Raw genomic sequence first — 17,041 nt, forward strand, 5'->3', positions numbered from 1 at the left:
GTAGTCTACGTTTCTACTCTCAAATTTTATGCCAATAATGCAATCAATACGTGAGAGTGTAAGTGATAGGATCTTTGTGTCAAAATAATATTCTCAATCACAATGCATAAATAAAGATCACAAGCACACTTCAAATATCTCAACAAATAATTTTGTACAAGTAAACCACAAGAGATATTCAAATTTAATTTATAAAACGATTTGATCTTTGTGTTCAATAAGATAAAATCAATCAAAGGATATTTCAACAAAGATCTTTTTACGTATGCACAAATATCTCAACAAAATATTTCTCAAAGTAAATCATACGAGATATTTGAAATCGGTTTGTAAAAATTATTTGATCTTTGTGTCAAGATGATATTATCAATCAATACGTACAATAACAAAGATCTTCACAAGCAAATATCCCAAAAGTATTTTTCTCAAAAAATAAGCACACTAGGTATTTGAAAACGGTTCGTAAAAATTTATTTCACAAACAAAAAGCAATACGAACTCTTGAGTATTGTAATGATGATGCAAAACTCACAAGCTCTACAAAGTTTTTCTATGGAAGATTTATTAATAAAGTCTCCTAGAAAAACTCAAGCTTACTCTCGGATAAAAATTTATCTCAATCAATTAGAACTAACGAGAGCGTAAGCTTAACCAAAAACTCACAATAGCACTCTTACTTAGCAAGGTTTGTAATGAGGGTGAGTAAGAATGAAGAAATGAAGTTTGAATGTGAGAAATAGAGCTTTTGAAAATCAGAGAAAATTTGCTAATTGTTTTTGCTAATCTCTTGCTAATTTTTGCAAATGAAGGGGTATATATAGAGTTTCCCAAAAATATAACCTCTCAGGACACATATGGAATTATTACAAATGTTTTAATACATTTTAACCAAAATAACCCTATTTTATTATTTTAACCACGGTAAAAATATTAGGGCAACCTGAGAGCACTGGTCGACCGAAGCAAGGTTTGGTTGACCGAGTTGTGCACGTTCGGTCGACAAGGCATGATTTGAACTAAAAGTTCGGTCAACCGGACATGGCGTCCCAAAGGCGATTTTTCTTTTCTTCTCGGTTCGGTCTGCAAGGAGCTTTTGAACTGAGTAGTTCGGTCGACCGGAGCGTTGAGTTCTCACACGTGTGAACTCTGTCAACCAGGTGGTTGGCATACAATTTAGGCTCGGTCGATTGTATGGTCAAATAGTTGACTTGGAGGGAGTTCGGTCGACCGAGTGAGAATGAATTGGCAAGTTCGGTCGACCGGGCAGTGGTCAAACTATTGACCCAACATCGGTTCGGTTGGCCGAGAGATATTGTACTTGAATAGTACGGTCGACCGAACATGCAACTTAAGTGCATTTCGATTCTATATAATTACATAATCACCATTTCCATTTAACTATACATATATGTGTGTGTGTGTGTGTGTGTGTGTGTGTGTGAGTGTCCTAGGGTCATTTTAGGCCTTTTTGAGGACCCCGAAAAAATCCCGCATCGATCGACCCTAAGGTCCATCTATGGTCTTGAGCTTATCGATCCTACCATGCAGGTAAGACATTAATTATTACAAACCATGTTCCTATGTTACTATTACAGACCCAAATGAAGGATTAAATTACAATACAACATGAAATAATTTTCAAGGTCTTCAGGTCTTCACTTCATGTGCATGCACTGTATGATACTTCCGATTGGTCTTGCACACAAACTCAACAACGATTAAACATCAGAGTATTTGTCATAATCAAAATGAGATATGACCAATAAAGTCAACATAGAAAGTCAAAATTTTAAAGTTCTTTGAATTCATTGGTAAGTCAAATGATGGTTACCCCTCTAGTCATGATATTAGCAATTTGACTCAAATAATTTATCACACAAAGAATGGATAGAACAAAAAAAAAAAAAAAATCAAAATTTGACTAAGTACATCAACATAATACATCTTACATAATCTAAAATTTACAAGGTTGGACACATCATTTTCATTAATGTTTGTTAGCAATATGGCCCCTCTTAAAGATTTACTTTTAACTACATATGGTTCCTTATAATTCGATATCCACTTCCCCTAGAATCAAAATGAATTAGCAAGATCTTTTTAAGAACCAAATCTCCTTCAACAGATCATGCTGAAGCAAAATGCACTCTACATCACCCATTTATAACTCCATCACTCTAAGAGGAAAAATTTCGACTTCAACTAGAACCATTCCCCCCATCCCATAGACTAAGGAAAAATGAGTCACCCCAAAAGATTTTTGAGGTGTAGTTTATTAAGCATGAAGATAAAATGGAAGATGGAAGCTTTTAGTGCTAACCCATATACGTTTTCAATCATTTTCTATAAGATTTTTTTTATGTTCTTATTTGTTGCTTCTGCGACTCCGCTCATCTTTAGTTTGAAAAGGGCTTGGGGTCACATGTTTTATCACATCCATACCTTAGGCTAAAAAGGGTCATGGAGATGACATGGCATACAATGGATAATGAGGAGCTTGCACTATATCTATTTATATATTTAACACCCATGACATTTCCGTGCCTATCCAATAAATCTATTTCTTACCACATAATGTTCATTTGTGTGAGTACTGCAAATGACTTAATGTACTTCACTTATAACTATTTATGCTTTCTTTGTTAAGCATCGCGAAAGAGCTATGTTGTGGTTGCATTTATACAAAATCTTTCTTTTAAGGAAAAACCTATACACAAGTGTCTGATTATCCTCTTGTCATCTTCAGATGCCCTTGATGGCTATTTTCGATTTTTGAGATACTGTCATATATCATGAAACCATGATTGATCATCCTTTCCTTCTTCAATATTCTTACAATGGGCCAATTGATCACGTATCAGATTAAAATCGACTTTCCATCCACCTCTACTTTTACCTTAAAAATTGCAACTAATATTGTCATTGCATTGGATATTTGGTTCTTTTCTCTAAGATAATGCTCAAATTCTATTTACTTGAATTCCTCAAACTTTTTCAAAATGAATCTCTAATAAGGAATCAGCTTATCCCTCATTTCTCATTCTCCCTTCTGAAAGTATGGGTGGTATGCTCCAATACCACTTGTCGGCCTGGGAGTATATAGAGTCAGAGGTGGGGTGAATGGACTCTTTTGCGTATTATCGACTTTCTTTACAAAATAAAACTCTTGCCAAGATACAAGCAATTATAACACAATATATAAAATGCAAATCATGCACAAGACACAAATTAAAGAGTATAGGGAGAGAAAGCTTAACACCAGTATTTTAATGTGGTTCAGCACAAAGCCTACGTCCACGCCTTGAGACCAACTCAAGGATTCCACAATCTACTACAAACTCCTTCACCGATGGAGAAGCCTTTACTCGGGAACAAATCCCTACACTCGGGAACAAATCCCTACTGCTCGCCAAAAGTCGTAAGGTTCACCAAGAAGCCTTGCAAGACGGTTCACCAAGAACCTTCACCAATTGGTTCACAAAGAACCTTTACAAGAAGATGGGTATACAGAGGAATTCTCCACAAATGAGCTGATTTCAAATACAAACCAAACCTCGCACTATTCTCTCAAGGATTGAATTACACAAGAATAAGGAGCAAGAGAGAATTGAGCACTTGTGATGAATAACTAATATGCAAAGTGCTTAGATTTTGTATTCAAAGATATTTTTCACTAAGAACTTGTAAAATAACCAAAATCATTCCTAAACAGCTCTAAGAACTTGTATTTATAGCCAAAATACCGAGCTAGCTGTTATGTAGCCGTTGGGAGTGAATACCAAAAGAAACTAGTCGTTTTCTAGCCGTTGGTGTTCAAGTCCAGATACGAATCGTTGACGAGTGCTATCGATTCATCGATGAGTGTCCCTAATTCGTCGACGAGCTACCCCTTTTCGTCAACAAGTCACCTGGGCTGAAAACTCGTTTTGGCTACTGGAAAAATTCATCAACAAGTCAATACTCATTTGTTGACGAGTCATGCCCATTCGTCAATAAGTGGCCTGGGCAAAAACTCAATTTAGGCTACTGGTTTTATTAGTCGATGAACGCACTACATTAGTCGACAATTGCTTTGTTTTTCTCATACCAAAAAGCCTTTTTATGTATATGAAATATATTAAGTCTAATGAAGATTTATACTTGTCCAAATGACTTTCCCTTTAAATATAAGATATTTTGTTAATGAAAACAAATTTGAAGACTCATTTGATATCTGATATGCTAGTATGTCCTTTATAAAAATTTACTTGACTTTATTTGAGTCTTAGGACATACAACTTGTTTTGACTCAATCGGGACCAAGTGTGAAAAAGTTTTTTAATATTATATGTTGAAAACTTGTCCTTTATGAAAACATATATACTCTTGTGTCCTAGTATGCATGTGCAAATTGCTCAACTCTTACTCAGAAATCATGCATGAAACAAAACCGCAAGAGTTACAACAAGTACTACCTCAAACACTCCCCATTACATATAATTCTACAACAAACTTCCTTTTGTTGTGCTTGGGTTCTTCCAAGTGAGTGTCCACTTTGATCTTTCCTACTCGAACGCCTACTCGATTTGATCTTTTCCTTTGATCTAGTACCTTCATGTATTCACTTGTACTTAAACTAAACATGATTTACAAAGATGGAATACACTTGGAATGACAAATAGGTTAATATCATCAAAACACATTAAACATGATTATTGAAAATTTAGGTATACTCCCAAGACGAGGTGTAGAGACCCAGTAAATAATAGCCATTTAATAATTAAGAGATAGAAAAATAAGTGGAAGGAAAGGAAATTAAAAAAAAAGGGAATTAAACTGGATTCGTCGACAAACCCTCTGGTCTCGTCGACGAACTTCTTATTTGGTTCGACGTGCACCACGTGTCTCGTCGACGAAATAATACCGAGAGGGGTTTTATCAGAGCCTGAAGTTCATCGACAAAGGTTATGAGTTTGTCGATGAACTCCCTTCTAGGACTCGTCGACGAAGTTCGTCGACGAAGTGACGTGTCTCGTCGACAAGGAGGAACTTTATAAATATGCTGAATTCAGGGTTTCAGCGAGAAATGTTGCATGAAATCCCTCTCCCTCTCTAAAAATCATCCTCCCCACCTTCTCTCTAGGTTTCTGGCTTCGTTCTTTACCAATTTGACGATCGGAAGCTGCTACGATACTCTTAAGAAGATTCTCTTCAAGTCTGTCGGAGTAGATCATTGGTTAGGCCAACTTGGGCACTATCCCAAAATTTGGGTAAGTTGGTTATTTTAAGTTTTATAAGGTATTTGGTATTTTTGGATTGAGGAAAGTGTAGTAGATGGAATGATATTGAAGTTTTCTGAGGAAAATGTGAATTTCAAGGTGTTGAGTTGGGAATACTATAGGCATAGTTTTGGGTTAGATTGTGGCTTCTTAGTAGATCAGGTAAGGGGATAAATTAAGTCAGCATTTTCATGAAATTATTTATTATTATACAATATTTTTTTTATAGAAATTACATATGATATAATACAGTGTTTGGGAATACTGTTGTTGAATAGGGAAATAGACTTTATACATTTTAGCAGGAAACATAATTTCAGTTCAGATTTTATATTTAGAACAATATTCACATTTGTGTGGCATGAGTATGATTTTCCATGAAAACTATGTTATACCGAAATATTATGATTTCCCAGAATAAGCATATTATAATAGTTTTCAGAAAAACCATAAAAAACAGTACAGGAATTATGATTTTAAAATAATATGTTAACAGTGTAGAAATATCAAGATTTAGTATGTTATGTTTTATGCCGGCACAGATGCCGTGATTTATATGATAGGATATTCCGGCGTAGATGCCATGATTTATATGATATGATATGCTAGTGCAGATGCCATGATTTATACGATATGATATGCTAACACAGATGTCATGATTTATATGTTATGATATGCCGGCGCAGATGCCGTGATTTATGTTGGCATAAATGAGGTAATTATGTATGTTATGACAAAATTCATTAAATATGATCAAGCCAGACATTTCTATGAAATATGAAACAATTATGTATCAGTATCATGAAATGTATTATATGTTATCAGAACGCAGATGGCTTAATTTAGTTTCATGAAGCACGGTATCGTAGCTATATGTTCAAGATTATGTTTATGTTAGTGCTACCACGCATCTAAGATAGAGTGTGGGAGATGGTAGTCAATGTGGCTTCATGGTACTATAGGTGTCCCATTGGCAGTCCAGGCTAGGTGGGGCAAGCCCATCGTACTTACAGACTTATGTTGACTTAGCATGGTCGGTCAACTATTGCTAGGTCCCGCCTTCAAGGCACACAACCCTATCATGTGGGGGGAAAGACATGACATCAACCAACTATCCATCTTGAGTATTATTTTAAGTAGTGTACAGTTATATAAGATGATTTACATGTACAAAAATTTAGTATGTTATATTATGTTATGTCCAATTATGTTTTATTTAGAAACTATACAGGTAGTTTTACATGTTATACTATTAAGTACAGTTCATGTTTATATCACGATAATACTCATGTTGCCACACACTGATGTTAGTTTATCTCCCTTATTGAGAGGTGTATCACCCCAACATTACAAACATTTCAGAAAATCTAGGTAGAAGGGCGGATAAAGCCCCGCAGCAATAGAGGTTGACCTAGCTACCTTGTCAGAAGGGTAAGTAGATGAGTTAGGGTCAGATTGGTTTTTGGGTTATGACCCTGGGATACTTTTTGGGTCCTTTTGTGGATGTTTGTATACATATGACAGATTTTGTAGAACTTTGGTATGGTTTTCGGTGTTGTGTATTGCATGTATATAATTATGTTTTCTACTGCTTAGGTATCAGAGATGTATGACATGTATATCCCTGGTACCCATGGGACTGAGTTGATCATGACATGGCAGTTTAGCAGGATATTAGAATTATTATAAATGTTATTATGTGGAAAAGAAAAATATAGAAAAACTAGGTAGGTCATTATAGTTTGGTATCAGAGCCTAAGTTGCTAAGTTCTGTAGACTCTAGAGTACAATGGAAACAATACCAAAGTATAGGAAAATGATTTGATGTTTTGTTATACAGTCTGAAGGCAAGACTTCCACGGTGGTTTCTGTGTTTTTCCTAGGGTGACAATTTTAGGAAAGTCATAGTAAACTATTGTCGGGTTGTGTTTCTAAAGTGTAGGACTGAATCTTAAATTAAGATAAGGATGTCAAGATAGTGGGAAAATATGAGATTTTGGTTAGATACGTAAATTATAGGGATAGGGTCCCTGATTCATGTTTATTGTTTTTTTTAGGATGGACCCTGGTGGTCGCAGTGCTTATGCGAGCGATGGTGAGGGTGCAGGGCCCTCAGGTGTAGGCGAAGCTGATTCGGATGCGGTACTACGTAGTTTAGCTAAACATGTCATGGTTGATATTGCACGGAGATCCAGAGAGCAGGAAGGCCCATCTGTAGGCCATGAGTGTACGATAGAGAAATTTACCAAGATAAACCCTCCAACATTTTCAGGAGGAGCTGATCCTGCAGTTATCAAAAATCAGATGCAGGAAATAGAGAAAGTTTTGGTGGTGCTGCAGTGTAAAGAGGAGCAGAGGGTCTTATTTGCCACATATAAATTGTCAGGAGAGGCCAAAAGATGGTGGACTGCTATAAAACTATTGGAGGAACAGAGGGCGATGCCTACAACTATGAATTGGTGCCGGTTTAAAGAATTGTTCTTTGACAGATGTTTCCCAGCCACTACTAGAGAAGCCAAAGTAGAAGAATTCCTAAATTTGAAGCAGGGATAGCAAACAGTCCAGCAGTATGCGGCGAGGTTCATAGAGTTGTCTCGCTTCGCCCTGTATATGCTTCCCGATAAAGTAAAGAAGGTGAGACAATTTGAAAAAGGTGTGAGGCGAGAAATTTATAAGCAGGTAGCAGTGTTGAAAGTGTAGGACTTTGTTGAGTTGGTAGACAAAGCAGCTGTGGCTGAGGCTAGTAAGTGAATGGGGACAGAGAAGCAGGGACAAAAGAAGAGGTCCACACCTTCAGGCTTTCAGCAGGGATCTAGTCGGGGCCAGTGGAGGAGAGGAAATTATGGCAGAGGATAGAAGCAGGAGACTGAGGGCTGTGAGGTTTTGGGAGTGCAGACCTACCCTTTATGTTAGACATGTGGGAAGAGACACTTAAGAGAGTGTCGAGTGGGGAGAGGTGTCTGCTATCGCTGCAGTAGACCAGGAAATTTGGTGTGAGATTGCCTTACACCACCTGGTTCCGCTCCTGCTCCCAAACCTTACCAGGGAGGTTATCAGGTGCCCCGTGGAGGTTAGAAGAGGAATGTAGCCCCGACAAGGGTATACTCTTTGACGCAGGGAGACGCTAAGACCACAAGCGACGTCGTGGTAGGTACCTTTACTGCTTTATCATATCAAGCTATTGTTTTATTTGATTCAGGTGCCACCCATTCCTTTGTGTCTGCGGGATACATTAAATTGTCTAGTGTTGAGACATAGTTATTAGATATTAAATTGTCAGTACCAACACCGACAAGGTTAGTGGTGAGGTGTCGTAGGATGATCAGGGGCTATCCAGTAGATATTTAGGGGAGAGTATTACCAGCTGACCTAATTGTTCTAGATATGCCAAGATTCGATATAATACTTGGTATGGACTGGCTGGCTACTAACCATGCTAGAATTGATTGTTATTTGAAAGAGGTGATATTTAGACCACAGGGGAAGCAAGAATTCAAATTTGTGGGGTCATGGGTGCATTCTCCGTTTCATTTAGTGTCAGCAATATAGGCGAGGAGATTACTCCGAGACAGATGTCAGGGGTTTAGGGCCTATGTAAAGGAGGTGACAGAAAATGAATTGAAGCTCATCAGTACACTAGTGATAAAGGAGTTTCCATAAATTTTTCTAGAGGAATTACTTGGGTTGCCTCCCAACTACGAGATAGATTTTACTATCGACTAACTTCTAGGGACGACGCGAATCTCTAAAGCTCCTTACCAAATGGCTCCAATAGAATTGGGAGAACTAAAGGATCAATTGCAGGGTTTATTGAATAAAAGGTTTATCAGACCTAGTGTATCACCTTGGGGAGCTCCAATGTTATTTGTGAAAAAGAAGGACGAGTCTATGAAGATGTGCATAGATTATGGGGAAATAAACAAAGCAACAATTAAGAATAGGTATCCTCTACCCCATATAGATGATTTATTTAATCAAATCCAGGGGACCCAGGTCTATTCTAAGATCGACCTTAGGTTAGGTTATCATCAGGTGCAAGTTAAAATTGAAGACTTCTCAAAGACAGCTTTCAGGACCAGGTATGGGCATTTTAAATTTCTAATTATGCCTTTTGGTTTGACGAATGCTCCTACTGTATTCATAGATTTTATGAATAGAATCTTTCACCAGTATTTAGACCAGTTCGTTGTGATTTTCATTGATGATATACTGGTCTACTCGAGGAGTTTTGAGGAACATGAGACGCACTTGAGGTTGGTACTTCAGATGCTCAAGAAAAAGGAATTGCATGCCAAGTTTAGCAAATGTGAATTCTGATTAGAGAAAGTTGCATTTCTTGGGCGATATCAGGGGATGGAATTTTAGTAGATCCCAACAAGATAGAGGCAGTGGTGAATTAGGCTAGGCCGAGGAACGTTCAGAAAATCAGGTGTTTCTTGGGACTAGCAGGTTATTATTGTCAATTTGTAGAGCGATTCTCAGGATTGTCGGGGCCTTTAATGCGACTAACCAGAAAGAATGTCAGGTTTGAATGGAACGACAGTTGTGAGCAAAGCTTTCAGGAATTGAAACAAAGGCTCGTCACTGCACCAATATTGACTATTCCATCGGGAGGTGGTGGTCATGTGATTTACTGTGACGCGTCTTTGAAAGGGCTCGGATATGCGTTGATGCAACAGGATAGAGTGGTAGCATATGCCTCCATACAATTGGAAGAATATGAAAAGAATTATCCCACCCATGACCTAGAATTGGCTGCAGTGATTCATGCATTGAAACTTTGGAGGCATTATCTGTACGGAGAGAGATGTGAAATATTTTCAGATCATAAAAGTTTAAAGTACTTCTTCACGCATAAAGGGTTGAATATACGACAAAGAAGATGGTTAGAGCTCATCAAGGATTATGACTGCACCATCAGTTACCATCCAGGTAAAGCAAATGTGGTGGCTGATGTTCTAAGCCAAAATTCCATGATAGCAGCATTGTCAGCAACAAAAATTCAGCACCGATCCAGATGGACTTGGAGAGGCTTGGCATGGAAGTGATCACTAGGCATTTATTACCAACCTAGTTGTGCAACCTACCCTACAGGAAAGGATAAAAGCAGCCCAGAAAAATGACACAGAATTAATGGAGTTGATAAAGAAGGTACAGGAAGGACAGGGGGAGGAGTTCAATATTTCAAATGATGGAGCTTTTAGGCTCCGTACCAGGCTATGCGTGTCTATAGAAGTGGATATCAGAAGGACGATCCTTGAGAAGGCTCATAGATCCTTATACACTGTTCATCCAGGCAGCACTAAAATGTATAGGAATCTTTGGGAATCTTTCTGGTGAAGCGGTATAAAGAAGGAGATAGATGAATTTGTGCAGCAGTGTTTGACATGTCAGTAGGAAAAGGTTAAGCACCAGAGGCCAGCGGGCCAGTTATAGCCCCTTTACATCTCGGAGTTGAAATGGGATCACATTTCTATGGACTTTGTGACAGGTTTACCGCCGGTGTAGTAGGGGCAGAATGCTATTTGGGTGGTCATAGATCGATTGACGAAGACCGCTCACTTCATTCCTATTAAAGTCAACTACTCCATGGACAGATTGATAGAAATATATATTCAAGAGATAGTACGATCACATAGTGTACCAGTGTCTATAGTATCAGACCAAGACCCACGTTTCACGTCACGATTTTTGAGGAGCTCATAAGAAGCTCTAGGGTCTCAGTTATCATTCAACACGATGTTTCATCCTCAGACAGATGGGCAATCAGAGAGGACAATTCAAATATTATAGGATATGCTATGAGCATGTGTACTGGATTTTGGGGGTAGTTGGACCCAGTATATGCCGTTGGTAGAATTTGCATACAATAACAGCTATCAGGCCAGCATTGGTATGACACCTTTAGAGGCGTTATATGGTAGGAGATGTCGTTCTCCACTATATTGGGATGAAATGGGTGAGAGGCAAGTTTTGGGACCAGAGTTAAGACAATGGGCGTACGATAAAGTTTGACTTATTAAAGAAAGAATCAATGCAACTCAGAGTCGGTAGAAAAGCTACACAGATATTCGTCACCAAAAGTTGGAATTTGAAGTGGGAGACCATGTATTTCTGAAAAATAGCGTCACTGAAAGGAATTATGAGGTTTGGGAGGAAAGGTAAGCTGAGCCCTAGGTTTATTGGCCCTTTCGAGATACTTGATAGGGTGGGGTCGGTTGCCTAACAGCTAGCTTTACCACCAGCTTTATCCAGAATACATGATGTGTTTCATGTTTCCATTCTGAGGAAATACATCTCAGATCCCTGCCACATGATCAGCTATGTAGGGATAGAGCTCAATGATACCTTGGTATATGAGGAAACACCAATGCAGATTCTGGATAGGAAAAAACAAGAATTGTGCAGTAAGAAAATTCCATTAGTAAAAGTCCCATGGAGGAATCACACAGTGGAAGAAGCTTCTTGGGAGCTTGAGGAAGAAATACGATAGAAATACCTGCCTATATTTAGTGGGGACCAGCAGTAATCAAGAAAAAAGCATGTAAGTATGTTAAGTTTCTTTTATGCAGGATAGTTAGTACATGTAATAATTTTTTGTTAGTAGATAGTGTTTTGGTTTTGAGAGAATTTTTCTTTTTTGTAATTTGTAATCTCCTAGAACCCTGAATGTAACCACGATATTCCTCCACAACGGGTGAGGGTAAGTAATAAAATAAGTAGTCATTTTTTCCTCAAAGGATGGTGTTCAATACAGATGGTAAATTTCGAGGACGAAATTTTATAAGGAGGGGAGAATGTAAAGACTTGGGAAATAATAGCCATTTAATAATTAAGAGAGATAAAATAGGTGGAAGGAAAGGAAATTTAAAAAAAAGGGAATTAAACTGGATTCGTCGATGAACCCTTTGGTCTCGTCGACGAACTCCTTATTTGGTTCAACGTGCACCACGTGCCTCATCAATGGAATAATACCGAGAGGGGTTTTATCAGAGCTTGAAGTTCGTTGACGAAGGTTACGAGTTTGTCGACGAACTCCCTTATGGGACTCGTCGACAAAGTGACGTGTCTCGTCGACGAGGAGGAACTTTATAAATATGCTGAATTCGAGGTTTCAGCGAGAAATGTTGCATGCAATACCTCTCTCTCTAAAAATCATCCTCCCCACCTTCTCTATAGGTTTCTGGCCTTGTTCCTTGCCGGTTTGACGATTGGAAGCCGCCACAATACTCCTGGGAAGATTCTTTTCAAGTCTGTTGGAGTAGATCGTTGGTTAGGCCAACTTGGGTACTATCCCAAAATTTGGATAAGTTGGTTATTTTATGTTTTATAAGGTATTTGATATTTCTGACTGAGGAAAGTGTAGTAGATGGAATGATACTGAAGTTTTCTAGGGAAAATGTGAATTTTAGGGTGTTGAGCTGGGAATACTACATGCATAGTTTTGGGTTAGATTGTGGGCTTCTCAGTAAGTCAGGTAAGGGGATAAATTAAGTCAGCATTTTCATGAAATTATTTATTATTATACAACATTTATTTTCAGAAATTACGTATGATATAATATGATGTTTGGGAATACTGCTGTTGAACAAGAAAATGGACTTTATACATTTTAGCAGGAAACATGGTTTCAATTCAGATTTTATATTTAGAATAATATTCACATTTGTGTAGCATGAGTATAATTTTCCATAAAAACTATGTTATACCGAAATATTATGATTTCCCAGGGTAAGCATATTATAATAGTTTTTAAAAAAACCATAAAAACAATACAAGAATTATGGTTTTTAAATAATATCTTAAGAGTGCAGAAATATCAAGATTCAGTATGTTATGTTTTATGCCGGCGCAGATGCTGTGATTGATACGATAAGATATGTCGGCGCAGATGCCGTGATTTATACGATATGATATGTCGACGCAAATGCCATAATTTATACGATATAATATGCCAGTGCAGATGCCGTGATTTATATGTTATGATATGCCGGTGCAGATGCCGTGATATATGTTGGCATAAATGCCATAATTATGTATGTTATGACAGAATTCATGAAATATGATCAAATCAAATATTTCTATGAAATATGAAACAATTATGTATCAATATCATGAAATGTATTATATGTTATCAGAACTCGGATGACTTAGTTTAGTTTCACGAAGTATGGTACCGTAGCTATATGTTCAAGATTATGTTTATGTTAGTGCTACCACACATCTCAGATAAAGTGTGGGAGATGACAGTCGATGTGGTTTCATGGTAGTGCAGGTATCCCACTGGTAGTACGGACCAGGTGGGGCAAGCCCATTGTACTTACATACTTATGTTACTTAGCGTGGTCGGCCAGTCATTGCTGGGTCCCGCCTTCAGGCTGCACAACCCTGTCATGTGGGGGGTAAGACATGACATTAGCTAGCTATCCATACTGGGTATTATTTCAAGTATTATATAGTTATATAAGATGATTTACGTGTACAGAAATTTAGTATGTTATATTATGTTATGTCCACTTATGTTTTATTCAGAAACTGTACAAGTAGTTTTACATGTTATACTATTTAAGCACAGTTCATGTTTATGTCACGATAGTACTCATGTTGCCACACACTGATATTAGTTTATCTCCCTTATTGAGAGGTGTCTCACCTTAGCATTACAAATATTTCAGGAAATCTAGGCAGAAAAGCGGATAAAGCCCCACAGCAGTAAAGGTTGACCGAGCTACCCTGTCAGAAGGGTAAGTAGATGAGTTAGGGTTAGATTGGTTTTTTTGTTATGACCCTAGGATACTTTTTAGGTCCTTTTGTGGACATTTGTGTACATATGATAGATTTAGTAGAACTCTGGTATGGTTTCCGGTGTTGTGTATGACATGTATGTAATTTATGTTTTCCGCTGCTTAGGTATCAAAGATGTATGACACATATATCCCTGGTACCCATGGGACCGGGTTGATCATGACATGGAAGTTTAGCAGCTTATCAGAATTATTATAAATGTTATTATGTGGAAAAAATAATATAGCAAAAATAGGCAGGTCGTTGCAAGGGGTGAATTGGGTTTTTAAAATTTTATTTGAAATCCTTTTGTTTTACAAGTTCCTTTAATTAAGAGTTAACCCCTTTTTCAATTTGAGTTAATTTGCAATCACACTCTTCAAACACAACAACTTCACAAGTACAATTGATATTCAATCCAATCAATGACGTTAGCTTGACATCATAAAAATAGAAAATTCAACCAAGCTTCCAAAATTCAAATATCGATATCAAATAAGTATCTTGATTTTAAGTATGTAACCAACCAATATATTAATGAGCTTTGGTATTAATCAATCAATGTACTCCTTTGTGGTTTTCGCAATAATATTGATTAATCAAACGTACTCCCTTACGATTTTCGAAATTTCCAAAAGCAAATTAATATCCAGCAATTCAAATAAGCATCCACGCAGTTTATATATGCTGTAATTTAAAGAGAATAGGGAAGAGAGTGGCACCAAGATTTTTATGAGGTTCGGCAATACCCACCTATGTCCTCACCTTAGGTACACCACCCAAAGATTCACTATACCACTCCTTTAACCGGGTGGAGCGAACCTTTTACACACTCCTTCAAATAGGATAGAGCCCTCCTCTCCAAATGCTACCCCACGCTTGGTAAACCAACGATTCAACAACCTGAACCATCAAAACAACAAGAAACAAGAACAAATTCTTGTGTACAAAGACACTCTCACAATAGAGTTGATTAGTACAAGTTAGAGCACTAATATGCTTCAAAATAAATATCAATAAAGAATGAATTTGAAGCTCAAGAAATTAATCACTGGGTTCTTCTTTAGATTAAATGAAACGTAGTAAGAGCACAAGAACTGAGTGGTTGTATTCAGTAGAACTTTGGCAAGGATGTGTGAGCAAGAGAGTTTTGAGAATTAGAGACTTTGATTGCTGGATTGTAAGTAGTTGTGTGTAAAAATCCATTAGTTTTCCATGTATTTATAGAGTTCTAAAAGTAATTTCTTATTGCTCAAGTTTACTTGGAGTATTTCGCAAGTTTATACAAAGTTTGGAGTCCAAGAAATAATTTTTGGAAACATTCCCACGCTACTTTGTTTTAAATTTGGAAAGTCACTCGCTTGTCAAAAAAGGTGCTGTTAACGTCAACCAGTTTTCAGCATTTTGGGTATAACTTTCACTATACAACTTCGATTTGAACGTTCTTGGTATCAACAGAAATCTAAGAGAAAAATTCACAACTTTCATGTTGAACACTTTTAAAGATAAGGAGCTTTTAATAGCTAAAATTGCTCATCAATGCAGATGTAAAAAAAATAACGGAATTTGGAAAAACCTATTTTGGTGCTTTACGTTTCAAAAATAATTTTAACCTTTTTGAAATAACTTTTGACCTTATAAAAATATTTTCCAAGTATTTTAAAAGGTATCTAGTCCCAAGTAATTAACCTAAGTGTAACGCCCCAACCTAGGTCTGCTAGGGAGCACTACGCCTCTCCTCTTCCCCCTAGACCAGACAACAAGGGGGCGGGCCTTATTAGACTAATGACTGGCCCCATAGACCAATATGTGTCATTTTCAGTGTATTTTGTCATCACTTACACACTTCTTAAGAAAATTTTTCAGAAGGTCACCCATCCCAAGATTATTCCAAGCTAAGCATGCTTAACCATGAAGTTCTTATAAGAAGGCTCCCGAAAAGAAAGATGCACCTTGTTGATATGGGTAGTAACATTAATCCATTCTAAGCCTTTCTTCCATGGGGTATCACATTCTCCCCCACTTACAAAACACAACGTCCTCATTGCGAACCCATATTTCCAAACTCAGGCGATGTGAATCTCATCACACTTTCGGTTGGGTAATCGCTCTGATACCAAAATTGTAATGACCCCAAATTTCTGTTATATATTATTATTCACATACTATTAATACTCTAATACCATAAAACATAGTCAAAGTCAATTTGGACCCATAGATACTGGGAAATTACCTATTACACATACATTTCATCTAAGCAGCAGAAACTATAATATATTTATCTTATATACAATACCAAAGATTCAATGTTCTACATATATACATATATACCCCAAAAATCCATCCTATCTCTGACTCGATTACTCACCCTACAACTGGGGTAATACCAACGAACTCCTCTATCACGAAGCTCGCTCCACTCGTCTATTGGGGTTTCCTAAAATATTTATAATACTGGGGTGAGACATCTCTCAGTAAGGGAAATAGACTAATATCAATGTGTGGCAACGTGGGTTTTATCATATTATAAACATATATTGCAAATAATATAACTGTAATATACCTTAAGCTGTAATTGATAACACAGGAAAATCTATATTTAAAATATAATGTTACTATATCATAATGAATTCTCGTATTATTTAAATCATCTATTAAATCTGTATATTACTAAAATATTATACCCAGGATGTATAACTGAATATCATGAGTTAATGCTGGACTTAATGCTGGCTGGCCTACTAGGTTAAGTCAAACATGACATATCTACGCACGATTGTCGACCCATCCTGGCCTATCCATCCTACTCTTCGTCAAATCTCTAACGGGTCAGTACACAGAGGGTATCCTGCACACCGCCTACACTTCGAGCTAATCAGCCTCCGACCCACACTTCCTGAATAATGTGGTTGTACCATCAGCTATACACCATTCTAGACCGCCCAACCTACTCTCCGTCAAACCTCTAACAGGTCGGCACACAGTGGGTATCCTCTCTC

The sequence above is a fragment of the Malania oleifera genome, chromosome 9 (genome assembly GCF_029873635.1).
Source record: "Malania oleifera isolate guangnan ecotype guangnan chromosome 9, ASM2987363v1, whole genome shotgun sequence".
In the NCBI taxonomy this organism is placed as follows: Eukaryota; Viridiplantae; Streptophyta; class Magnoliopsida; order Santalales; family Ximeniaceae; genus Malania; species Malania oleifera.